Source organism: Pan paniscus, chromosome 9, assembly GCF_029289425.2.
Source record: "Pan paniscus chromosome 9, NHGRI_mPanPan1-v2.0_pri, whole genome shotgun sequence".
Taxonomy (NCBI): domain Eukaryota; kingdom Metazoa; phylum Chordata; class Mammalia; order Primates; family Hominidae; genus Pan; species Pan paniscus.
Genome location: NC_073258.2, coordinates 68,222,354 through 68,249,229, shown reverse-complemented (window position 1 = coordinate 68,249,229; position 26,876 = coordinate 68,222,354). Strand labels below are relative to the sequence as shown.

Sequence of the window (26,876 nt, the reverse complement as noted above, 5' to 3'; positions counted from 1 at the left end):
GGTATTATAAGGGGAAACCCCTTTCACTTGGCTCTCATTTTCTCTCGTCTGCCACCATGTAAGACGTGCTTTTCGCCTTCTGCCGTGATTGTGAAGCCTCCCCAGCCATGAGGAACTGTGAGTCCTTTAAACCTCTCTTTCTTTATAAATTGCCCAGTCTTGGGTATGTCTTTATCAGCATCATGAAAATCGATGAATACAGTTGGAAGAGTAGGCGTTGAGCCACTGCACTTGGCCTCAGTTCTCTGCTTTCCAGGCCCCGGCTCAGCTCATGAGGCACCAGCCACTTGTCTGCCCTGTGCACCCCACAGGCCCAACTCTTTCACTTTTGCACTTTTGTTTTTTCTTTTTTTTTTTGAGACGGAGTCTTGCTCTGTCGCCCAGGCTGGAGTGCAACGGCGCCATCTCAGCTCACTGCAAGCTCCGCCTCCCAGGTTAATGCCATTCTCCTGCCTCAACCTCCCGAGTAGCTGGGACTACAGGTGCTCACCACCATGCCCGACTAATATTTTTGTATTTTTAGTAGAGACAGGGTTTCACCATGTTAGCCAGGATGGTCTCGATCTCTTGACCTCATGATCCGCCTGCCTCGGCCTCCCAAAGTGCTGGGATTACAGGCTTGAGCCACCGCGCCCGGCCTCTTTTTCTTTTTTAAGAGACAGAGTCTTGCTCTGTCACCCAGGCTGAAATGTGGTGGTAAGATCATGGCTCATTGCAGACTTGAATTACAGGGCTCAAGCCACCCTTCCACCTCAGCCTCCTAAAGAGCTGGGACTACAGGCACATGTCACCATGCCCAGCTATTTTTTTTTTCTTTTTCTTTTTTGGTACTGCTCCTTGTGGAGCAGGGCTACCCCACAGGCAGTGTACCCAGAGTAGCCAGCCCAGTTATTTTAAAAAAAAAAATTTTTTTTTTGAGACAGAGTTTCGCTCTTGTCCCCCAGGCTGGAGTGCAGTGGCACGATCTCAGCTCACTGCAACCTCTGCCTCCCAAATTCAAGAGATTCTCCTGCCTCAGTCTCCCAAGTAGTTGGGATTACAGGCACATGCCACCACGCCTGGCTAATTTTTGTATTTTTTAGTAGAGACGGGGTTTCACCATGTTGGCCAGGCTGGTCTCGAACTTCTGACCTTAAGTGATCCACCTGCTTCGGCCTCCCAAAGCATTGGGATTACATGTGTGAGCCACCGCGCCCGGCCTTTAAAATTTTTTTTTCTTTGATATGTAGCCTCACTCTTGTCCTCCAGGCTGGAGTGCAATGGTGTGATCTCAGCTTACTGCAACCTCCGCCTCCTGGGTTCAAGTGATTCTCCTGTCTCAGCCTCCTGAGTAGCTGGGATTACAAGCGCCTGCCAACACACCCAGCTAATTTTTGTATTTTTAGTAGAGACGGGGTTTCACCATGTTGGCCAGGCTGGTCTCGAACTCCTGACCTCAGGTGATCCACCCGTCTTGGCCTCCCAAAGTGCTGGGATTACAGGTGTCAGCCACTGCGCCTGGCCTTTAAAATTTTTTGTTGTGGCTGGGCGAGGTGGCTCACTCCTGTAATCCCAGCACTCTGGGAGGCTGAGGCAGGCAGATCACAAGGTCAGGAGTTCGAGACCAGCCTGGCCAACATGGGGAAACCCCATCTCTACTGAAAATATGAAAAATTAGCCGGGCGTGGTGGCAGGCATCTGTAATCCCAGCTACTCAGGAGGCTGAGACAGAAGAATCACTTGAACCTAGGAGGTGGAGGTTGCAGTGAGCCTAATTCGCACTACTGCACTCCAGCCTGGGCGACAGAGCAAGACTCCGTCTCAAAAAAAAAAAAAAGGTTTACATCTTGTAAACAAAGACAAAGGACTTGAATTCCAGCTTCAAGAAGATGGAAACGACTTTGCACCCAAGACTGTGTGGTAGATAGAGCTCCCTCTCCCCTCTCCCCTCTCCCCTCTCCCCTCTCCCCTCCCCCCTCTCCCCCTCCCCTCTCCCCTCTTTCCAAGGTCTCCCTCTGATGCCAAGCCGAAGCTGGACGGTACTGCTGCCATCCCAGCTCACTGCAACCTCCCTGCCCGATTCTCCTGCCTCAGCCTGCCGAGTGCCTGCGATTGCAGGCGCGCGCCGCCACGCCTGACTGGTTTTCGTATTTTTTTGGTGGAGACGGGGTTTCGATATGTTGGCTGGGCTGGTCTCCAGCTCCTAATCGCGAGTGATCCGCCAGCCTCGGCCTCCCGAGGTGCCGGGATTGCAGACGGAGTCTCCTTAACTCAGTGCTCAATGGCGCCCAGGCTGGAGTGCAGTGGCGTGATCTCGGCTCGCTACAACCACCTCCCAGCCGCCTGCCTTGGCCTCCCTAAGTGCCGAGATTGCAGCCTCTGCCTGGCAGCCACCCCGTCTGGGAAGTGAGGAGCGTCTCCGCCTGACCGCCCATCGTCTGGGATGTGAGGAGCCCCTCTGCCTGGCTGCCCAGTCTGGAAAGTGAGGAGCATCTCTGCCCGGCCGCCATCCCATCTAGGAAGTGAGGAGCGCCTCTTCCCGGCCGCCATCACATCTGGGAAGTGAGGAGCGTCTCTGCCCGGCCGCCCATCGTCTGAGATGTGGGGAGCACCTCTGCCCTGCCGCCCCGTCCGGGATGTGAGGAGTGTCTCTGCCCGGCCGCCCTGTCTGAGAAGTGAGGAGACCCTCTGCCTGGCAACCGCCCCGTCTGAGAAGTGAGGAGCCCCTCCGCCCGGCAGCCACCCCGTCTGAGAAGTGAGGAGCGTCCTCCCTCCTCGTCCGGGAGGGAGGTGGGGGGGTCAGCCCCCCGCCCGGCCAGCCGCCCCGTCCGGGAGGTGAGGGGCGCCTCTGCCCGGCCGCCCCTACCGGGAAGTGAGGAGCCCCTCTGCCCGGCCAGCTGCCTCGTCCGGGAGGGAGGTGGGGGGGTCAGCCCCCCGCCTGGCCAGCCGCCCCGTCCGGGAGGCGAGGGGTGCCTCTGCCCGGCCGCCCCTACTGGGAAGTGAGGAGCCCCTCTGCCTGGCCAGCCGCCCCGTCCGGGAGGGAGGTGGGGGGATCAGCCCCCCGCCTGGCCAGCCGCCCCGTCTGGGAGGGAGGTGGGGGGATCAGCCCCCCGCCTGGCCAGCCGCCCTGTCCAGGAGGTGGGGGGGCGCCTCTGCCCGGCCGCCCCTACTGGGAAGTGAGGAGCCCCTCTGCCCAGCCAGCCGCTCTGTCTGGGAGGGAGGTGGGGGCGTCAGCCCCCGGCCCGGCCAGCCGCCCCGTCCGGGAGGGAGGTGGGGGGGTTAGCCCCCCGCCTGGCCAGCCGCCCCGTCCGGGAGGTGAGGGGCGCCTCTGCCCAGCCGCCCCTTCTGGGAAGTGAGGAGCCCCTCTGCCCAGCCAGCCGCTCTGTCCAGGAGGGAGGTGGGGGGGTCAGCCTCCCGCCCGGCCAGCCGCCCCATCCGGGAGGGAGGTGGGGGGGTCAGCCCCCCGCCCGGCCAGCCGCCCCGTCCGGGACGGAGGTGGGGGGGGTCAGCCCCCCGCCCGGCCAGCCGCCCCGTCTGGGAGGGAGGTGGGGGGGTCAGCCCCCCGCCCGGCCAGCTGCCCCGTCCGGGAGGGAGGTGGGGGGGTCAGCCCCCCCACCCGGCCAGCCGCCCCATCCGGGAGGGAGGTGGGGGGGGTCAGCCCCCCGCCCGGCCAGCCGCCCTGTCCGGGAGGTGAGGGGCGCCTCTGCCCGGCCACCTCTACCGGGAAGTGAGGAGCCCCTCTGCCCGGCCAGCCGCCCCGTCCGGGAGGGAGGTGGGGGGGGTTAGCCCCCCGCCTGGCCAGCCACCCCGTCCGGGAAGTGAGGGGCGCCTCTGCCCGGCCGCCTCTACCGGGAAGTGAGGAGCCCCTCTGCCCGGCCAGCCGCCCCGTCCGGGAGGGAGGTGGGGGGGTTAGCCCCCCGCCTGGCCAGCCGCCCCGTCCGGGAAGTGAGGGGCGCCTCTGCCCGGCCGCCCCTACTGGGAAGTGAGGAGCCCCTCTGCCCGGCCAGCCGCCCTGTCCGGGAGGGAGGTGGGGGGTCAGCCCCCCGCCCGGCCAGCCGCCCCGTCCGGGAGGGAGGTGGGGGGGGTCAGCCCCCCGCCCGGCTAGCTGCCCCGTCCAGGAGGTGAGGGGCGCTTCTGCCCGGCCGCCCCTACTGAGAAGTGAGGAGCTCCTCTGCCCGGCCACCACCCCATCTGGGAGGTGTACTCAACAGCTCATTGAGAATGGGCCATGAAGACAATGGCGGTTTTGTGGAATAGAAAGGGGGGAAAGGTGGGGAAAAGATTGAGAAATCGGATGGTTGCCGTGTCTGTGTAGAAAGAGGTAGACATGGGAGACTTTTCATTTTGTTCTGTACTAAGAAAAATTCTTCTGCCTTGGGATCCTGTTGATCTGTGACCTTACCCCCAACCCTGTGCTCTCTGAAACATGTGCTGTATCCACTAAGGGTTGAATGGATTAAGGGCGGTGCAAGAAGTGCTTTGTTAAACAGATGCTTGAAGGCAGCATGTTCGTTAAGAGTCATCACCACTCCCTAATCTCAAGTACCCAGGGACACAAACACTGCGGAAGGCCGCAGGGTCCTCTGCCTAGGAAAACCAGAGAACTTTGTTCACTTGTTTATCTGCTGACCTTCCCTCCACTATTGTCCTGTGACCCTGCCAAATCCCCCTCTGCGAGAAACACCCAAGAATGATCAATAAAAAAGAAAAAAAAAAAGAGAAAAAAAAAGGAAAAAAAAAAATTGTAGAAATGGGGTCTCCCTATGTTACCCGGGCTGGTCTTGAACTCCTGGGCTCAAATGATCTTTCTGCCTCCGCCTCCCAAAGTATATGGATTACAGGTGTGAGCCACCATACCCGGCCTCAACTCTTTCACTTTTAGAGAGGCTCAGCCTAATGCTATGGGGTCAGGAAGACATGAACTTGAATTACCATTCTGGACCAATGGCTTTCCTTCCCTGAGCTAAATGCCTTTCATCTGTAAAATGGGGATGAAGCTGTTCTCACTCATGAGGTTGGAGGACGATTAAAGGAGCTCATGCCTGGTATAGAGCAAGTCATCAGCAAATGAGAGCTGCAGCTATGACCCTCCTCACATCTTTTCTTTGAAATAACAATAATTACAGAATTTACGTAATATTTGACATTGTGCAAAGTGCTTTCTTATTTACGACCTCATGTAATCCTCACAGCGCTGGTGCTGTTGAGGCAGATGATCCCACTTTATGAGACAACTGAGGCTGGCCACAGAGAACTTTCCTGAGCTCCCAGGCAGAGCTGAAGGTTCCTCTGGGGCAGTGCTGGCTTCTAGGGAGAAGTGTGAAGAGCTGAGGGCCTCTTGGGAATGGCTGCATGGGCACGAGCATAGCTCCCAGACACCCTCAGCTGAGAACCACAGTTCCAGAGCTGGGTCTTGCAGCACCGCGTCCCATCGTGCCAACTTCTACTAGGCTCACAGAATAGGGCATACGGTTTCAGAACAAGACCACCTTGGAAAGCTTTTGGGAAACTCTTTTTTTGGATAATATACACACTTTCAGGCTCTGTTTTAGCATATTTAAAGAAACACCAGTCTAACATGTAAACTGGCCGAGAAGTGATTTACATCTTTCTGAAGCCTCTCTAGAAAATGCCAAAGAAGTGCATTCATAACCCCTGGCAAGCATCCTTTCTTCCCATAGTCTCTTACCCATGTCTGCTGCTCCCCAAATTTCTCTCTGCCCCAGCTCCAAGCTCCTTCCCAGGCCCTCAGTTCACGCCTTCTCAGCAGCCCACTTCCCTCCCGCAACATCTTTTATTTATTTATTTATTTATTTTCTTAATGAGACAGAAATCTCACTCTGTCGCCCAGGCTGGAGTGCAGCGGTGCGATCTCGGCTCACTGCAACCTTCATCTCCTGGGTTCAAGCTATTCTCATGCCTCAGCCTCCCAAGTAGCTGGGATTACAGGTGTGTGCCACCACTCCCGGCTAATTTTTGTATTCTTAGTAAAGATGGGGTTTCACCATGTTGGTCAGGCTGGTCTCGAACTCCTGACCTCAGGTGATCTGCCCACCCCAGCCTCCCGAAGTGCTGGAATTACAGGCGTGAGCCACCATGCCTGGCCCTCCCATCATCTTTTCGTGTATGATATTTTTCTCTAGCATGAGCCCACTGGCCTTCCCAGTGTGACCTGGCCAGGCCTCTGGCTTCTCAAACCCCCTTCCTCCTGCTCCCAGCCTCCTGAGATCCAGAGTCCTCCTTTCCAGCAAGGGAGGAGGGAGAGGCTGTGGACCCTCCTGCACTCACATGGCTTCTGGCTATGAACGTGAAGGAGCTTTACGAAGATCCCAGAGTTTACCATATGAAAGGATTTTAGCAGTGAAAGCCACAACAGCTGGGAAGTGTCACACATGTCCCAAACCCTCTCCATATTCATTACCTCCTTGACGCCATGAAGGCGATGCTGTTTCTAACTCTTATTGCTAAGGAGGAATCCACGTCCAGGACAGCGAAAATCCCTGGGCCTGGCCATGTGCAGCCCACCAGTCCTGGCTCCAAGTCCTGAGCGCTTTTCTCTCCTGAGGAGAGAAAGCCCTTCCCTTTCCCTTCCCTTTGTTCCCAGCTGGGACTCCCATCATGCCACAACCCCCCACCACCGCCTCCACACCAGGGTAAAGATGTGGCCCCTGGAAGCAGTTGTCCATAGCACAGATCACTGGAGAGCAGCCTGTGGGGTGCAGAGAGGATGCTGAGGAGCTGGGCCTGCATTGGGGGCCAGCACTCATGGGGCCAGGCTGAGGCCAGCAGGGGTGGCAGGGACTTGCTCTCTCAGCACTGGCCTTGGCCGCCCTGCCCTCCTGTTGCGACCCCCTGCCCAGGGACTACTGGTCTCTACTTCCACAAGACACCTGCGCTGCCTTTCCACCTGTCACCAGGATCCCCTTGGTTGGGGGAAGCTTAAGAAGGAGCCGCAGCTCTGGATGCAAGGCAGGGATCTCCCATTGTTGTGGGAAAGTAAGGGGCCAGAGAGACCGAATTGGGTGAAGGAGTTTATTTAAGGTGTACACCGGCTCAGTGGACTTGCATCTAGAAAGTTTGGCACTAGACAAAGAAAGCAGCTGTCTTTTAAGTAGTTTGTGGCGGGAGCTACATGATGCAGGAACATTTTACTGTGAAAAATAATTTTTTTTTTTTTTTTACTTCATTCCAGCCACCCTGCATATACCCAAGGCAGCCTGACTGCCACCAGCCTCCAGGGAGCATCGAGAGTGGCAGTGAGGAGGCCACGAGGATCCCTGCTGCCCTGGAGGGCAGGACAGGGAACCTGGCCAGGTATGTGGGCCACGGACAGCCAGCCAGGGCACCTAGGCCCCTCTGGGTTCTCAGACCCCCATGCCATGCCTCAAGGCTGCCTCCATATCAGTCAAAACAGCCTTGGGGCCTGCCTGCTACCCCCACCTCCACCCCAGTCCTACCTCCACTGTGATCCCTCAGCCCCTTATTGTCCAGTCTGGGTCTCGCCCACAAGGCCCCAAGCTCCCAGTTGCTGGGTCCCCTGCCTGGCTCACAGACCGGCCTCAGTGCCTGGCAGAGGGCAGCCCGGCAGGAGCCGCTTCTCCAACCCTCTCCAGAGAAGCTGGTGCTGGGTGCGTCAGGGAAGCCAGCCCTTGGATCTGTGGGTCCTCGCCTGTTCCCCGCCCTCATACTCAGCTATCCCAGGCATCTGCTCTGGGCGTGCTGCTTGGATTCACAGTCATCAAACCCATTAACAAGATCTTCACTCCTTCCAATGAGCACTTTCCATGGGATGTGGAGGTGAAGGGACACCCTCCCTGATCCCGGACACATCTACACACATCTAGGCTGATGGGATGGTTGCAGCGAGTTGACTTGTGACCCCCCCAAAAAGATACATCTGAGTCCTAACACCTAGCACTTGCGAATGTCATCTTTTTTGAAAATAGGGTCTTTGCAGATGTAATTAAGTGAAGGATCTCAAGCTGTAATCACTTTAGATTTACAGTGGGTCCTACATGCGATGGGTGGTGTCCTTATAAGAAAGAAAACAGGGACATCTCAGCCATGAAGGCACAGAGAGAAGAAGGCCACGTGGAGACAGAGGCAGGGGCTGGAGTTATGAAACCCTCAGCCAAGGAATATCAAGGGTTGCTGGCAGCCCCCGGAAGCTGGGAGAGAGGCCTGGGATGGATTCTCCCGGAGAGCGTCTGGAGGGAACCAGCCCTGCCAACACCTTGATTCTGGGCTCTGGCCTCCAGAACTATGAGAGAATTAATTTCTGGTTTTGTAAGCTGCCAAATTTGCAGTAATGTGTCATGGCAGCCCCAGGAAACGAATGCAGACGGCATTAGCCCCAGCCTGTGCTAAGGGCGCTGAGCAGACTGCAGCCAAGTGGAGGGCAGGGAGGCCCTGCGCCGGGGGCCACACTTGACAGGGGCCTGTAACCTCCTGAGAAGACACACAGACAGGGGAGGATCCATTCAGTAACAAGGTAACTGGCTGGTGGGATCCCGGCCCAGGGAGGGGGCTTGTGGGCCAGGAGCCTCGAAGGGTGAATGGGATGGGCTCAAGGACTAAAGGCCTTGACTGTCAGGGTTGGGGGCTGGGACAAAGAGGAGAGAGGCAGGAGCCCTGGCTGAAGACGAGAAAGGCCCAGACGCTCACTCAGCTCCTGGAAGGGCTGCAGGGAGAAAGGGGAGAAGGTGCAACCCTGCCAGGCCCTGAGCACCAGCGCCCTGAGGACCAGCACCCTGAGGAAGCTGCAGGGAGGCAGGTATCAGCTCGGCAGACACAAGAGCTTGCATGGCCAGGGCCCCCACAGTGAAAATGACCCCGAGTTGGGGCAAGCTCCCCATCAAGGGAGATAAGTAAATAAAAGTGCCTGGTAGGGATCCTAGCCCCAACTAAGTTATGTTATGGGTGGTCCCTGAAGACCCCTTTGCAACCCGAGACACTACATATTGCCTGGCTGAGCTGCTCCTCCCCACTCTGCGTGTCAATTACACTGAATTGATCCGGCTCAAGCCACTTATACCCACTTTCCTTCCGGACTCTGGGGCCTGCACCTGTGAGGACAGGGACTCACTCCTGGAGATCCGGAACTCAGGAATGACGGGCAGATTCCCAACCTCCTCCCAAAGGAAAGGATGACCCCCCAGGTTTCAAAAGCCTTCTCTCTTCACAGTCCCCTCCATTTGAAGGAAGAAACACAACAGCCCCCTTTCAGTGCGTGGTTACTTCATGCTAAATCTCTGACACAGCACGTGTGGTTAAGAACACTAAAGTCACTGTGTGACCTTGGATTAGTTTCTTACCTTCTCTGTGCCTCAGTTTCTTCAACTGCAAAATGTAGTTAATAACCGTGCCAACCTCCTAGATGAGTGAGACGCTGAAATGAGACCCTGAAATGTGACAGCTCTTAGCATTTTAAGGTGGATACAGAACCAGCCCCAGTGCTGACTTCAAGGTTCTTTTGCCTCGTTTCCCTGCTGATATTTATAAGCACTTACATTTTAAGAGGGATGCTGGTCTGAGGGCCAATGAATGAGACAGACCCTACCCTCTTGGACTCATAATCTGATGGAAGAGGCCAACTCGTAGCCAAGAAGTTACAAGGCAGTGTGATGTGGCAGCACAAAGGTGGGATAGCTCAGTCAGTCTGAGGTGGGAGAGCTTCAGAGAGGGTTTCTTGGAGGAGGTGACTTTTATTTATTTATTATTATTTTTAAAAATTTTTTGAGATGGAGCCTCACTCTATCACCCAGGCTGGAGTGCAGTGATGCAATCTCAGCTCACTGCAACCTCCGCCTCCCGGGTTCAAGCGATTCTCCTGCCTCAGCCTCCCCAGTAGCTGGGATTACAGGCACACACCACCACGCCTGGCTAATTTTTGTATTTTTAGTAGAGACAGGGTTTCGCCATGTTGGCCAGGCTGGTCTCGAATTCCTGACCTCAGGTGATCCGCCCGCCTCGGCCTCCCAAAGTGCTGGGATTACAGGCGTGAGCCACCATGCCTGGCTGGAGGCGACTTTTAAACCAAGACCTGGCCCGGGCGCAGTGGCTCACACCTGTAATCCCAGCACTTTGGGAGGCCGAGGGGGGTGGATCACAAGGTCAGGAGTTTGAGACCAGTCTGGCTAACATGGTGAAACCCTGTCTCTACTAAAAATAAAAAATTAGCCAGACGTGGTGGTGGGCGCCATTAATCCCACCTACTCGGGAGGCTGAGACAGGAGAATCGCTTGAACCCGGGAGGCAGAGGTTGCAGTGAGCCGAGATTGTGCCACTGCACTCCAGTCTGGGCGACAGAGCAAGACTCTGTCTCAAAAAAACAAAACAAAAACCAAACAACAAACAAAAAACAAAACCAAGACCTGAAAGATGATCAGGCATCAGCCAGGCAAGGTGGGTGGGAAAAGACAGTCCAAGCAGAGGAAACTGGGCAGATACCAAGAGCCTCTGTGGAAGCGTTTTCATAGCCTACTGCCTCAGACCCAGTGTGGAAAGAGCCGGCAATGCCTGCCATCTGGGGACAATGATTGGCTTCCAAATAAGAAAAGAAAATCAGGCCGGGCGCAGTGGCTCACGCCTGTAATCCCAGCACTTTGGGAGGCCCAGGTGGGCCGATCACCTGAGGTCAGGAGTTCGAGATCAGCCTGACCAACATGGTGAGACCTCATCTCTACTAAAAATACAAAAATTAGCCGGATATGGTGGCACGCGCCTGTAATCCCAGCTGCTCAAGAGGCTGAGGTAGGAGAATTGCTTGAACCCAGGAGGTGGAGATTGCAGTGAGCCAAGATCGTGCCATTGCATTCCAACCTGGGTGACAAGACCAAAAGTCCATCTCAAAAAAAAAAAGAAAAGAAAATCAAAGTTAATATACATACACTTTATTATTTCATTTCATTTTGTTAGAGATGGGGGTCTCATTATGTTGCCCAGGCTGGATTCAAACTCTTGAGCTCAGATGACCCTCCCCCTCAGCCTCCCAAGAAGCTGGGGCTACGGGTAGGTTCTACTGCACCTAGCTAAAGTTAATATTGACCGTGCACAAATATGTTGTCAACTAGAATACTGCACCTGAATATAGTGTGATAAAGAATTCTACTTACTGTGAAATATGATGTGTGTTTGTGTGTTATGTGACATATTTGTGTGGCGTGCTGTGGGTTGAGGCCTTTAGGAGAAAGAAGACCCAGGCCCTAGGCAAAGTCTTAAACGGCTCTGACCCCAAAATTCTTTCTCCACTTTCCCAGGTCTGGAATTCCTTTGGTTCAACTTGTTCTAGGAGTCAAGACAAAAAAAGGTGTGGGCACCATCAGCGACAGACGCCTGTTCACACAGGACAACCAGAAGAACCACAGGAACGCATCTCCTGACCCCTCCCCAGGCTCTGAGCCACATCTGGAAGCTGCCCTTTCCCAGGCTGCCTAGGGACAGGTCCCAGGGCCTCACTGGCATAAGCAGGATGTAGGGCAGCCACAGAAGGCATTTGGAGGTGGTGGCAGGTGTCACCAGCAGGGTACTGGGCAGCCAGTTAACACGCAGCTGGAACAGGCCTGGCAAGATGAAGGGGCATGAGCTCAGGGTTGGGCACAGAGCCCAGGGAGGGGTGGGGGGACCCGAGGGTTACTGGGGCTTGGCTACATCATGCTGTCCACTGTCTGGACACTACCCCTGTCTTGGCTGCAATCTCTCCTGCCCGGCCCTTGGGGCCCAGCATGTTAGAGCTGGAGCCTGGACCTGGGCAAGGTGGCTCGCTCCAGAAGTCACACTGTCACCACCCGGCTCACCATGAGGGAGTCTGGGAGAGAAATGGCACAGATGTTGCTGTGGGGCAGAGTGGATGAGTGGAGATGCTGCTTCAGGGTAATCCCTAGGACTCAGTTCTGTCTTTTTCTAGCCTGGGAGGGACAAAACCTTTTCTCTACATGTCTCCGTAAAGCCAGAAATCAAAGGTCAGATGGTTTCAGTGTTTTCTCACCTGTCACTTCAGCTTCCTGTCCGGCTGTCACTGTCCACGGGCCATACACTTTAAGCTTCTGCCACCACCATGCCCTACTCACTGTTTCTCAAACACACCAAGCCCTTTCTTGCCTCCATGCTTTTACTCGATGCAGTTCCTTTTGCCTGGAATGCCTTCTATTTGCTTCTTTCCAGAGGATGTAAACTCTTCATCCTTTCAAACTCTCTCCCATGGAGCTGAGATCGCGCCACTGCACTCCAGCCTGGGCGACAGAGCGAGACTCCGTCTCAAAACAAACAAACAAACAAACAAAAAACTCTCCCATGAAGACTTCCATAAATGCTCCAGCAAGCCACTCACTCCCCTTTCCCACAATAGCTGGACTCTCCTTCTAACACATTTATAGTGTCTGTCCTGGAATTATTTGTTCCTGTGCCTGTTCCTACTAGATGCTGGGAACTTGAAGCAGACATGAGGTGTCTTATTCATCTCTCTAGCCTTCAGGCCCAGCATATAGCAGGTGCTTTGTCAGTATTTAAATCAAGGGCTGGGGCTGGGCACAATGGCTCCCGCTTATAATCCCAGCACTTTCGGAGGCTGTGGTGGGTGGATCACTTTAGGCCAGGAGTTCGAGACCAGCCTGGCCAACATGGTGAAACCCAGTCTCTACTAAAAATACAAAAATTAGCCAGGTGTGGGGGCACATACCTGTAGTCCTAGCTACTTGGGAGGCTGAGGCATGAGAATTGCTTGAGCCTGGGAGGTACTGGTTGCAGAGCCAAGATCGAGCCACTGCCCTCCAGCCTTTTTCAAAAAAAAGAAAAAAAAATCAATCAAGGTCGGGGCACAGTGGCTCACGCCTGTAACCCCAGCACTTCAGGAGGCCAAGGCATGGGGATCACTTAAGCGCAGGAGTTCAGGACCAGCCTAGACAACAAAGTGAGACCCCATCTTTACAAAAAATACAAAAATTAGCTAGGCGTGGTAGCACATGCCTGCGGTCTCAGCTACTCGGGAGGCTGAGGTGGAGGATCGCTTGGGCCTGGGAGCCAAGATGCACTGTACTCTAGCCTGGGCGACAGAGCCAGACCTTGTCTCAAAACAACAACAAAAGCCCCAAGAACCCACATGCATGAAGTCCTTATATACCTGGCACCATTCTCAGTGCATTACACATATTGGCTCATTCAATCCTCCCAGGACTCTTTATCACCAAGGTTCCTTTATCAGCCCACAGGTTACACATTCGGAACCTGAGGTACAGAGAGGTTAAGAAATGTAGCCAGGCTGGGTGCAGTGGCTCACGCCTGTAATCCCAGCACTTTGAGAGGCTGAGGCGGGCGGATCACATGAGGTCAGGAGTTCATGACCAACATGGTTGAAACCCCGTCTCTACAAAAATACAAAAATTAGCCGGGCATGATGCCGCATGCCTGTAATTCCAGCTACTCAGGAGGCTGAGGTGGGAGAATCACTTGAACCCAGGAGGTGGAGGTTGCAGTGAGCCGAGCTCATGCCATTGCACTCTAGCCTGGGCAACAGGGTGAGACTCTGTCTCAAAAAGAAAAAAAAAGAGAGATGTAGCCATCTCACACCTGTAGTCCTAGATACTCTGGAGGCCAAGGTGGGAGGATCACTTGAGCACAGGAGGTTGAGGCTGCAAAGAGCTATGATCACGACACTGCACTTAGCCTGGGCAACAGAGCAAGAACTTGTCTCTAAAAAAAAGAAGAAATGTAGCCAAGAATAAACACCAGCAGGTGACAGAGGTGGGATTCAAACCAATAGTAACAAGTAATAGTAAAGAGTTGATGAATTAGCAGTGAATAAAAGAACTGAAAGGAGGAAAAATCAGATTAAGAAGGGCTTCCTGGCCGGGTGCGATGGCTCAAGCCTGTAATCTCAGCACTTTGGGATGCTGAGGCAGGCGGATCACGTGAGTTCAGGAGTTCAAGACCAGGCTGGCAAACATGGCGAAACCCTGTCTCTACTAAAAATACAAAAATTAGCCGGGCGTGGTGGCACGCGCCTCTAGTCCCAGCTACTCGGGAGGCTGAGGCAGGAGAACCGCTTGAACCCGGGAGGCGGAGGTTGCACTGAGCCGAGATCAGGCCATTGCACTCCAGCCTGGGTGACAGAGCGAGACTCTGTCTTAAAAAAAAAAAAAAGTTAGGGCTTCCTCAGGATCAGGAAGGAAGTGCTCCTTGTCAAAAATGAAAAGGAAAAAACCCTCTTTCCAAATCCACTTTTTAAAAAATAGGCCCGGGTGCAGTGGCTCACACTGTAATCCCAGCACTTCGGGAGGCCAAGGAGGGTGGATCACCTGAGTTCAGGAGTTCAAGACCAGGCTGGCCAATGTAGGGAAACCCCGTCTCTACTAAAAATACAAAATTAGCCGGGCATGGTGGCACATGCCTGTAAGCCCAGCTACTCTGGAGGCTGAGGCAGGAGAATCGCTTGAACCCGGGAGGCGGAGGTTGCAGTGAGCCGAGGCCGCCCTGTTGCACTCCAGCCCGGGCAACAACAGTGAAACTCTGTCTCAAAATAAACAAATAAATAAATAAAAAAGAAAAGAAATATACGAATTCCTCCTCCCCACCCACTCCCTTTTATTATTGCCTCCCACTCAGGAACTGAGAACTCCGCAGATAAAAATAGCAAACCTGAAGGAGTTTGAAGGAAGTGTTCAGTGGAGCACCCCACACAGCTGTGACCCCTGGGTCCTGCAGAGCCTGAGAGGGAGGCCCCTGGGTAAGGCTGGGGACAGGCCATGGTGCAGTCCCTGGGAAGGCCCTTCGCCCACGAGCCCGACGCAGGGCATGGGAGTTCCTCAGTCTCAGGCTTCCCTTAGGGATGAGTGTCTTCTGGGCTTCCCGTCCCAGCCCCTCTGGGCCAGGAGATCTGGAGCCCTGCTGTGGTTCCTTCGGCCTCCTACTCACTGGGTAGCCTACCCTGCCTCTCCATCACCCCAGGTCTTGGCCTCAACTTGCCTCCCAGGTGTTCAGACGCCCTTAACCCCATCAGGAAGTCCACTCCCTCACCATGAGGCCCACTCCCGTAACTTGCTCATCCTTCAGGACCTGACTCATTTTCCCTTCGTCGGCTAAGCCTTCCCAACCCCTAGCAAGTAACAGAAACCCGCTCAAGCTGGCTGAAGCAACAGAGGTGGCTTTAACAAAAAGATAAAGCATTGCAAGGCACCTCAAGGCAGCAGCGCTGCCAAATGTCCATAAAGGACAGGATCAGGGTTGGAGAGACCATTATGAGCCCAAGTGCCCTTCAGCTTCCTTTTTCCTTCTCTGCCAGCCACAGCTCCCCCAATTAACATTTTCTAGAACTTCAACCTGAGCCAGTGTCAGGAGAGAGCTCTGATTGGCTGACTTGGGTCAGGTGATCAGCCCTCCTCCAACCCACAGTGACCGAGAGAGGGGGTCACGTGATACATACGAACATGGCTGCTGAAGCCTGCCCTTGACAAGGGGTAGAGTGAGGGATAGTGACAGCTAAGAATGCATCTCTGATGGCTGCTCATTCTTCACTTCGCTTTTCCTGTCTCTGCTTGTGTTCTGCTTGCTGTTTGAACTGGTTATATGCGTGCCTACCTCTGTGCATGAGCACATATGAGGACTCCAGCCTGCATTACGCACGGACCCCTGACCTCTGTATCTAGTTCAAGGCCTCCATCCTGAACCTCTCTTTAGGGTTGGCTTCACAGGTGTAAAACCTGAGCTTGCACACAGGGCCCAGTACATGGTTAATGCTCTGCTGTTGCTGTCTTAAAATTCTCTCTCTCTCTTTTTTTTTTTTTTTTTTTGTCGAGACAGGATCTATCTCTGTTGCTCTAGGCTAGAGTTGAGTGGCGCAATCACCGCCCATGGTGTTACCGGATATGGGTCCTAGTCCAGACCCCAAGAGAACGTTCTTGGATCTTGCACAAGAAAGAATTTGGGATGAGTCTATAAAGTGAAAGCAAGTTTATTAAGAAAGTAAAGAAACAAAAGCATGGCTACTTCATATGCAGAGCAGCCCCAAGGGCTGCTGGTTGCCCATTTTTACGGTCCTTTTTTTTTTTTTTTTTTTTTTTTTTGAGAAGGAGTCTCACTATGTCATCCAGGCTAGAATGCAGTGTCACGATCTCGGCTCACCGCAACCTCCGCCTCCCGGGTTCAAGCAATTCTCCTGTCTCAGCCTCCTGCGTAGCTGGATTACAGGTGTGCACCACCATACCTGGCTAATTTTTTGTATTTTCAGTAGCAACAGGGTTTCACCATGTTGGCCAGGCTGGTCTCGAACTCCTGATCTCAAGTGATCTGGCTGCCTCGGCCTCCCAAAGTGCTGAGATTACAGGCATGAGATTAGTTCTTGATTATATGCTAAACAAGAGGTGGATTACTCATGCCTCCCCTTTTTAGACCACATAGGGTAACTTCCTGGCATTGCCATGGCATTTGTAAACTGTCACGGCGCTGATGGGAGCGTAGCAGTGAGGACGACCAGAGGCCGCTCTCATCGCCATCTTGGTTTTGGTGGGTTTTTGCCGGCTTCTTTACTGCAACCTGTTTTATCAACAAGGTCTTTATGACCCGTATCTCGTTCCGACCTCCTGTCTCATCCTGTGACTAAGAATGCCTTAACCTCCTGCGAATGCAGCCCAGTAAGTCTCAGCCATATTTTACCAAGCCCCTACTCAAGATGGAGTTGCTCTGGTTCAAACACCTCTGACAATTGCAGTCTCAACCTTCGGGGTTCAAGGGATCCTCCTGCCTCAGCCTCCTGAGTAGCTGGGACAACAGGTGCGTGTCACCACACCCAGCTAATTAAAAAAATTTTTGTAGAGATGAGATCTCACTGTGTTACTCAGGCTGGTCTCAAACTCCTGGGCTCAAGTGATCCTCCTGCCTCAGCCTCCCAAAGTGCCTTGAAATTCTCAATAATTTTTGAACAGGGAGTCCAGCGTTTTCATTTGGCACGAGGCCCTGCAAATTATATACCTGGTCCTGCCTTTCTCCTTGAGCCATCTTGAGTCATTATTCCCAACCTGACAATATTAGTCTGCTGGGGCTGCCATAACAAAACAGCGTGGACTGGATGGCTTACACAGCAAAAATCTATTTTCTCACAGCTCTGGAGACTGGAAATCTAAGATCAAGATGCCATCAGGGTTGGTTTCTGCCCTCTTCCTAGCTTGTAGAGGGCTGCCCTCCCCTATGTCCTCACCTGGCCTTTTTCTCTTTGCCTCGTGGAGCCTCTTCCTCTTTTTTTTCTTTTCTTTTCTTTTCTTTCTTTCTTTCTTTTTTTTTTTTTGAGACAGAGTCTTGCTGTGTTGCCAGGCTGGAGTGCAGTGGTGCGATCTCGGCTCACTGCAACCTCCGCCTCCCTGGTTCAAGTGATTCTCCTGCCTCAGCTTCTTGAGTAGCTGGGATTACAGGCACGAGCCACCATGCCCAGCTAATTTTTGTATTTTTAGTAGAAACGGGGTTTCACCATGTTGGCCAGGATGATCTCGATCTCCTGACCTTGTGATCCGCCCGCCTCGGCCTCCCAAAGTGCTGGGATTACAGGCGTGAGCCACCGCGCCCGGCCGCCTCTTCCTCTTATAAGGACACCAGTCTTGTTGGATTACAGCCCCACTCTTATGACCTTGTTTAACCTTAATTACCTCTGAAAAGCCTTATTTCCAAAAATAGTCACATTGGGGTAGAGCTTTAACGTGGATTTTGGGGGACACATGAAGTCCTAACACCGACCTTGCACCCTGTGCCTCGCCCGGTGCCCATGCCTTGGATCTCCCTGTTGGCACTGCCCTTTGGGGTTGACCTCTGGTTACCTTGCTTTGGACACTTGCCTGCCCTACCCAGTCTATCATGGACCTTGTTTGACACAGCATTTTAGGGCCAGCCTGGAGGAGGATGGGGCTACACACTGTACTCCACTGGACAGGGAGATCTCATGCCCTCCAGAACTTTGTCATCTGCCTCGATAGTGCTTTCCCCATCTGCCTAACTCATACTCAACTCGGCTGAGACCCCTCTTCATCTCACATGCCATTCCTACCCACTGCCCGTTGCCCCCATGGCTGGGTTCAGAGTCCTTTATATATGCCTTTATCTTAACCAATTAGAGCTCCTACCATCCCCTATCACAATGGCCAACCTTGTGCCTGTTGGAACCACTAGTCCATTTTTGATGTCAGGGGCATTCAGTAACATTATTTATTTATTTATTCGTTTATTTATTTTGAGACAGTCTTGCTCTGTCATTCAGACTGGAGTGCAGTGGCGTGATCTCAGCTCACTGCAACCTCTGCCTCCCGAATTCAAGCAGTTCTGTGCCTTGGCTCCCGGAGTAGCTGGGATTACAGGCACCTGCCACCACTCCTGGCTAATTATTTTTGCATTTTTAGTAGAGACAGGGTTTCGCCATGTTGGTCAGGCTGGTCTCGAACTCCTGACTTCAGGTGATCTGTCCACTTTGGCCTCCCAAAGTGCTGGGATTACAGGTGTGAGCCACCGAACAAGGCCAGTAACATTTTTAAATTACAGAAGTAATACACTTATATCCTCACTGTGCCAAAAATCAAACAAATGGCTGTAGTTTAAGATCCTAAAGATAAGAATTGGTATGAAAAACGTAACCTTTTCTAACTCTCTAATAACCAAACTCATCTCACCAGCCTGACCTACACAGAGACTTTTTGTAGTCTTTGAGAAAATTTTTCCCATATTTTTGGCCTTGACTAACAGTGGGAAATCCAGTGCACTTTGAAACCAGCACAACATTTAATCAATAATCATGTAGCAAAAGTTTCATAAAGTAATACTCTGTTACTTGACTTGATTCTATTGTATTTTGTCAACCCACTGAATTTCATGAAACCAGTTTTTCTCCCTGCCCCTTATCCTCTTGTCCCAGGGCAGAGCCAAGCACCGCAGGTTTAAGTTGGTCCTAGCATTAGGAAGGGGGCACCTAGTCCCCACACCTTTCTCTGTCCTTCCCCTGAGGGCCTCTTGCCTCTCAGCTCCTGGACATTGGCCTTTGTCCCTGCTGGCCAGGGTCTGACGAGACCTCTGTTAACAGGTAGGCAGGCCACATGAGGGCGGGCAGCGGCCTCCCCTCCTGGTGCCAGGTCCTCTAGTCCTGCAACCCTCTCCCATACTTATGAGGCTCGAGAAACATTTAGAAGCCCTTCCGTCTCCATGGGATACAAGGGTGGTGGCAGGGGTCCCCCTGCAGTTTCCTGAGGCCTGAGGACCCAGACTCAGCCTCCTGACCTTTCTGGTTTTATTTTTTTATTTCTGGTTTTTCGGGCATGGCTAAGTTATTCTCCCAGGGGCTTGAAGGCACTCAGCACTCCCGGGGGCAGGGCCCGGGGAGGTGAGCATGGAGAGAATGTCGGGTTGGGGCAAGGCCTCAGGCTACCTCAGAAACAGGAAAATGTGCCTACCTGCCCCCAGCTTCTTCTATTCCTATGTGGCTGCTGTACACCTTTGGCTGTGAGCCTGTAGCTCTTTTCTCAACAAACCTCTTCTCCCTCAACAGCCCAGCCATGAAAGGCTCCTACATGGGAGGCTTGTTCTCAAGGCCATTGTTCCTGCTGTGGGCTTTGAAAAAGTCTAATTTGAAACGCATAGCTTAGCAACGACTTCTTTGTTCCCCTGCATCCGCCCTCCCAGGAGGTAGTGCTGGGAGAGCTGGTCCAGTGGCCAGTGTCTCTGTGCTGCGGGTGGGGCAGCTGCAGGGAAGAGAAGAATGAAAGGAAAAACACAAAAAAACCCCACAGGATCAAAATAATACTCGTTCATGCAGATCCGGTCAAAGTCTTATCCACTCCCCCATCCTCCCGCTTTGCCCTGGAAAGGTAAGATGCTTATCAGGTTGCTGGGCTGTGGAGACCTTTCAGGTGTTGTTTATGTATTTGCATATATGTAAGCATATGCACACAGATTTGAGTGGGTACGTGTGTGTGAGTACGTGTGTGTGTGTGTGTGTGAGTGTATATAGTTGGTGGTCGTGGTTTTTATTTTTATTTTTGTGAGACAGGGCCTCACTCCATCACCCTGGTTGGAGTGCAGTGGCGTGATGATAGCTCACTGTAGCCTCGAACTCCTGTGTTCAAAGGATCCTCCCTCCTTAGCCTCCCAAGTAGCTGGGACTACAGGCATGTGCTACCATGCTCGGCTAATTTTTTTTTTTTTTTTTTTTTGTAGAGACAATGTCTTGCTATGTTGCCCAGGCTGGTCTCAACCTTCCAGGCTCAAGAGATCCTTCTGCCTCGGGCTTCCAAGTAGCTGCGACTACAGGTGTGTACCACCATGTCCAGCTAATTAAAAAAAAATTTTTTTTTTTGGTAGAGATGGGTGTCTCACCATATTGCCCAGGCTAGTTTTGAACTCCTGGACTCAAGGGGTCCTCCCACCTTGGCCTCCCAAAGTGTTGAGATTACAGGCCTCAGCCACTGCACCCAGCCTGTTGTTGTTTAAAGCAGCTTACTTGGGTTCAAATCCTCACTCTGCTATTTATTAAGTGTGCAATCTTGAAAAAGTTACTTAACCCCTCTCTGCCTCAGTTTTTCTCATCTGTAAAATGGGGATAATAATAGTAATTAACTCACAGAGTTGTGAAAATTACATTTTGAGAGAGGCTGGCACATGAGTGCTGCACAGTGTTAACGGGGATCATTGCTCTATTTGCACTGTAAACGCACCTCAGGCTTTTTTGTCATTCGCAGAGTATTTCATTGTGTATGTGCATCCTAGTCTCCTATTGATGGACTAAGGTTGTTTCTGGTTTTTGTTATTACAAATAATGCAGCAAGGAACACACTGGGTATGTGCATTTTTATCTTAAAAGTCATAGGCTGGGCGTGATGGCTCATGCCTGTAATCCCAGCACTTTGGGAGGCTGAGGCAGGTGGATCACGAGGTCAGGAGAGCGAGACCAGCCTGGTCAACACAGTGAAACCCCGTCTGTATTAAAAATACGAAAATTAGCCAGGCATGGTGCAGATCAGGTCAAACCCAAAGCTGAGCAATGATTTCTTTGGTCCCCTTGTTGCTTGGTGGCACACTCCTATAGTCCCAGCTACTTCAGAGGCTGAAGCATGAGAATTGCTTGAACCAGGGAGGCAGAGGTTGCAGTGAGCCAAGATCGTGCCACTGCACTCCAGCCTGGGCAACAGAGCAAGACTCTGTCTCACAAAAAAAAAAGAAAAAAGAAAAAAGAAAAAAGAAAAAGAAAAGAAAACTTATAGCCAAATTGCCTCCTCCAAAGGTGGTACCATTTTATCTGCCTACACCACTCATCTCCCCACGCCCTCTTCAACACGGGACGTCATCAATTTTCTCTAACTTTTACCAATCTCATTGGGAGAAATGATGGTTTATTGTTGTTTTCATTTGCATTCTTTGATGACAGGGTGGTCAGGCATCTCTTCATGTGTGTATTGACCTGTTTGTCTTCTCCTCTGTGAACTTGCCATTTCCTTCCTTTGCCCATTTTCCTGCTGGATTGTTTTCTACTGGGTTAAAAAAAAAAATTATAGGCCGGGCGCAGTGGCTCACGCTTGTAATCCCAGCACTTTGGGAGGCCGAGGTGGGTGGATCATGACTCAAGAGATTGAGACCATCCTGGCCAACATGGTGAAACCCCGTCTCTACTAACAATACAAAATTTAGCTGGGCGTGGTGGCGGGTGTCTGTAATCCCAGTTACTCGGAAGGCTGAGGCAGGAGAATCGCTTGAACCCAGGAGGCGGAGGTTGCAGTGAGCCGAGATCGTGCCACTGGACTCCAGCCTGGCGACAAAGCGAGACTCCATCTGAAAAAAAAAATTATAGGCATTCTTATGTTTTCTGCCTATAAATGCTCTCCTCACTGCAGCCTCAACCTCCTGAACTCAAGGGATCCTCCCACCTCAGCCTTCTGAGTAGGTGGGACTCTAGGCGGATGCAACCACGCCCGGCTAATTTTGTTTATTTTTTGTATAGATGAAGTGTCCTTGTATTTTCTCCCAGGCTGTCTCTTGTCTGTTTTCTTTTTTAGTATATTATTTAATTTAGAATAGTTTTAGATTGACAGAAAAATCACAAAGATAGTAGACAGTTCCCATATAGCCCACACCCAGCTTCCTCTATTATTATTTTGTTATTATTATACATTTGTCACAGTTAATGAACCAATATTGATACATTATTGCTAAGTCCGTAACTTATTCTGATTTCCTTAGTTTTTACCTACTGTCCTGTCGTGCCTGACCCCTATTGATGCCAATAGCGATGGCACTGTGTCCAAGAGGCTGAAGAAGAGACCTGGAGGCAGGGAATGAGACATAGGGTTTATTTATTTATTTATTTATTTATTTATTTTTATTTATTTTTTTGAGACAAGGTCTTGCTCTGTTGCCCAACCTGGAGTGCAGTGGCATGATCACTGCTCACGGCAGCCTCATCCTCCTGGACTCAAGTGATCCTCCCATCTCAGCCTCCCGAGTAGCTAGAACTACATGTGCATGCCACTACACCCAGCTAAGTTTTTTAATTTTTTGTAGAGATGGAGTCTCACTGAGTTTCCAGGGCTGGTCTTGAACTCCTAGGCTGAAGCAATCCTCCCACTCAGCCTCCCAAAGTGCTGGGATTATAGGTGCGAGCCACCACACCTGGCTGAGACACAGGGCTGATTGAGGGGGACTTACATACGAGGACAGTCCAGTGGCAGCAGGCTGGACAAGAGAACTGCTACTGTTTATAAACGGCATGCAGTTTATATAGCATTTTTACTTAGCAACCTCCACCTAACCCAAAGCAAAAGGGCCTTGACCCTGTACATGACCTGAGTTCCAAGGGATGGGCCAAGGGTTCTTCATAGATAAGGGGTGAATCTCTAGAGTGGCCACTCTCAGATTCCTTAGCTCAGGACCGTCACGCGTGTTTCTTACGTCTTTCTCAGGGTATGCTTACATTATTGGCGTCAGATGCATCTACCACACATGTCCTTTTTCTGTCCCAGGGTCCCCCCCAGGACACCACATTACATTTACTCATCATGTCTCCTTAAGCTCCTCTTGGTTGTGACAGTTTTTCGGCTATCCTCATTTAAAACCTTTTTTTGGTTTTGTTTTTTGTTTTGGGTTTTGTTTTTTGTTGTTGTTGTGTTTTTGAGACGGATTCTCCCTGTGTCGCCCAGGCTGGAGGGTAGTGTCACAGTCTCAGCTCACTGCAACTTCCACCTCCTGAGTTCAAGCGATTCTCCTGCCTCAGCCTCCCGAGTAGCTGGGATTACAGGTGTGCACCACCATGTCTGGCTAATTTTTGTATTTTTGGTAGCAACGGGGTTTCACCATGTTGGCCAGGCTGGTCTCAAACTCCTGACCTCAGGTGATCTGCCTGCCTGGGCATCCCAAAGTGCTAGGATTACAGGCGTGAGCAACCACACCCAGCTTTGGGTTTTTTTTTTTTTTGAGATGGAGTCTTGCTCTGATGCCCGGGCTGGAGTGTAGTGGGGTGATCTCAGCTCACTGCAAATTCTGCCTCCTGGGTTCCATCAATTCTCCTGCCTTAGCCTCCTGAATAGCTCGGATTACAGGCGCCCACGACCACGCCAGGTTAATTTCTGTATTTTTAGTAGAAACGGGGTTTCACCATGTTGGCCAGGCTGGCCTCGAGCTCTTGGCCTCAAGTGATCGGCCCACCTCAGCCTCCCAAAGTGCTGGGATTACAGGCATGAGCCACCGGGCCAAGTCTAAAACCATTTTAAAATTTTACTTATTTTTTATAGATGAGGTTTTGCTATGTTGCCCAGGCTGGTCTCAAACTCCCAGGCTTAAGTGATCTTCCCACCTTGGCCTCCTGAGTAGCTGGGATTACAGGTTTCCTTGTTTGTTTTTTAAATGACCTTGACAGTTTTGAGAAGGACGGCCATCTGTTTTGCAGAATGTCCCTCAATTGGCATTTGTCTTTCTCATGATTAGGGAAGGCTTATGGGTTTTAGGTGAAAAGATCATAGAGGGAAAGTGCCTCTTTCATCGTAACCCTCATGTTGCTGATGTCGGCCTTAGTCACCTGGCTGAGCTAGTATTTGTCAGGCTTCTCCACTGTATTTTTATTTTTTTTCGAGTGGGAGTCTTGCTCTGTCACCCAGGCTGGAGTGCAGTGGCACAATCTTGGCTCACTGCAACCTCCACCTCCTGGGTTAAAGCGATTCTCCTGCCTCAGCCTCCCAAGTAGCTGGGATTACAAGCGCCCGCCACCACGCCCAGCTAACTTTTGTATTTTTAGTAGAGACCTGGTTTCACCATGTTGGCCAGGCTGGTCTTGAACTCCTGACCTCAAGTGATCTGCCTGCCTCAGCCTCTCAAAGTGCTGAGATTACAGGCGTGAGCCACCGCGCCCGGACTTCTCTACTGTAAGTTACTCTTGTATTCCCTTGTCTCTTGTCTTTTACTGTGTTTATGGTGCCTTTCATACAGAAATTTGACATATTCAGTCTTGTTAGAACTGGACATCTGTCGTCTAAAAGACAGCAGCTGTGGCGGTGGCAGCCCCTAGGTTTCAAGTGCTCCTGGCACACCTAGCCCTGTGCTAAGAGCTTCCAAACGTCACCTCACTGATCCCTCAGGACAACCCATAAGCTTGGTCCCGACATTGTCGTAGATGAGACATTTTCAAAGATGAGAACACAGGATCTTCCAGCCATGAGCCACACTGGAGCTGGCAAGTGGCAAAGTCAAGATTCATACCCGGGTCTGTGTGACCCTGCACATAACAGCTGAAATGTAGAATCAAAGCCCAGAGATGCTTGTCCAAGCTTTGCCCAGGGCCCTCCCTATGGCCAGGCCACCTCTGGCACCACTGAGTCTGCAGTTAGTTCTCACCCACCACGCCCTGCCTGACCTCAGTGTCTGCTTCAGGCTGCCCATTCCTGACCCTCCTCCAGCTTGTGTCCTTCGGCTGCCATGGCTTCCAGCAGCCCCAGGGGAAGAGACCCAGACTTCCCAGCAAATAAACACCGCCCACAGATGTCCAAATATACAGAGATAAGTGCTCCCTCTTGCCACAGCTGAGACTGGCTGGAATTCTAAACATCTCATTTAGCTTCTGCTTCTCCTGGTGATGGCTCTGGGTCCTGAGTTCTCATTGGAACAGCACGTGGCCTCTTCTGTATGGTGGAGGTGATACCTGCACCGTGAGGCATAGTCACCATCAACAACGGCAGTAATAGGAACTAACAGCCACAGTCCTGGTTTGGATGCATTTTATATTTATTTATTTATTTATTTTTAGGGACAGGGTCTTCCTCTGTCACCCAGGCATGAATGCAGTGGGACCTTGTTTTGTTATTGTTATTATTGTTGTTTAAGGCAGGGTCTTGCTCTGTCGCCCAGGCTGGAGTGCAGTGACGCGATCTCAGCTCTCTGCAGCCTTGACCTCCCAGGCTCAAGTGATCCTCCTACCTCAGTCTCCCAAGTAGCTAGGACTACAGGCATGCACCACAATGCCGGGCTACATTTTTTGTATTTTTTGATGGGTTTCGCCATATTGCCTGTGCTGGAAGTGCCACCTTCTTAGCTCACTGCAGCTTCGAACTCCTGGGCTCAAGCAATGCTCCAGCCTCAGCCCCCATCCATGAGTAGCTAGGTCTTGAATACGTTTTATAGAACAATTGTGAGCAAAGTCTTCACAGACATCTTGGAAGCATCTTCACCATCAGATGGAGCCCCTTTGTGAGTTTTGGAACAAGGCTGTTGTTCCTCTAGTCCCAGCTACTCAGGAGGCTGAGGCAGGAGAATTGCTGGAACCCGGGAAGCAGAGGTTGCAGTGAGCAGAGATCACACCACTGCACTCCAGCCTGGGTGACAGAGTGAGACTCCGTCTCAAAAAACAAAAACAAACAAAAAAACCCACTCTATTTTGAACATATACAAAATTAGATACTCCCAGCCCCACCCAGCACCCAAGCTGATCTTGCTTCATGTACATTCTCGTCCATTTCCCTCACCTTTGAAGCAAATCCCAGACATTAGATTATTCCATTCATCACAAGGAAAATAATCTAAAAGATGAGGAGTCTTTTATCAGCGTAACTTTTTTTTTTTTTTTTTTTTTTTTGAGACGGAGTCTCGCTCTGTCACCCAGGCTGGAGTGCAGTGGCGCGATCTTGGCTCACTGCAACCTCTGCCTCCTGGGTTCGAGCGATTCTTCTGCCTCAGCCTCCTGAGTAACTGGGACTACAGGCGCTTGCCACCACACCCGGCTAATTTTTGTATTTTTAGTAGAAATGGGGTTTCACCATATTGGCCAGGCTGGTCTTGAATTCCCGGCCTCATGATCCGTTCGCCTTGGGCTCCCAAAGTGCTAGGATTACAGACATCAGCCACCGTGCCTGGCCTCAGCATAACTATTATACCAAGCAAAAAAATTTTTTTTAGGAATAAATAAGGACTGTACTTTCAAGGATCATTTCTATAGTTTATTACTAAAGAAGTTTCTCTGAACATATAAAGCAAAACATTTTTTAAGAAGAAAAAATAGACCAGATGCTGTGGCTGACACTTGTAGTCCCAGCACTTGGGTAGGCTGAGGTAGGTGGATCACTTGAGGTCAGGAGTTTGAGAACTGCCTGGGCAACATGGTGAACCCTGTCTCTACTAAAAATACAAAAATTAGGCCAGGCGCGGTGGCTCACGCCTGTAATCCCAGCACTTTGGGAGGCCAAAGTGGGTGGATCACGAGGTCAGAAGTTCAAGACCAGCCTGGCCAACATGGTGAGACCCTGTCTCTACAGAAAATCCAAAAATTAGCTGGGCTTGGTGGCACGTGCCTGTAGTTCCAGCTACTCAGGAGGCTGAGGGAGAATTGCTTGAACCTGGGAGACAGAGGTTGCAGTGAGCCAAGATCGCGCCACTGCACTCCAGCCTGGGTGACAGAGCGAGACTCT

General features: G+C 51.8%; 1 long non-coding RNA gene and 1 pseudogene across 1 annotated transcript; one reads left to right on the top strand and one right to left on the bottom strand.

Annotated features, from left to right (window-relative positions):
- Nucleotides 1–9,970: 9,970 nt before the first annotated feature.
- On the bottom strand, nucleotides 9,971–16,703 carry LOC129393386 (uncharacterized). The gene is made up of 3 exons (XR_008620216.2): nucleotides 13,543–16,703; nucleotides 11,966–12,209; nucleotides 9,971–11,265 (listed from the first exon to the last, which is right to left on the bottom strand). It is a non-coding gene; the product is annotated as an uncharacterized LOC129393386 (long non-coding RNA).
- Nucleotides 16,704–26,376: 9,673 nt separating this feature from the next.
- LOC117975165 (small nucleolar RNA U3) lies at nucleotides 26,377–26,524 on the top strand (annotated as a pseudogene).
- Nucleotides 26,525–26,876: the final 352 nt, after the last annotated feature.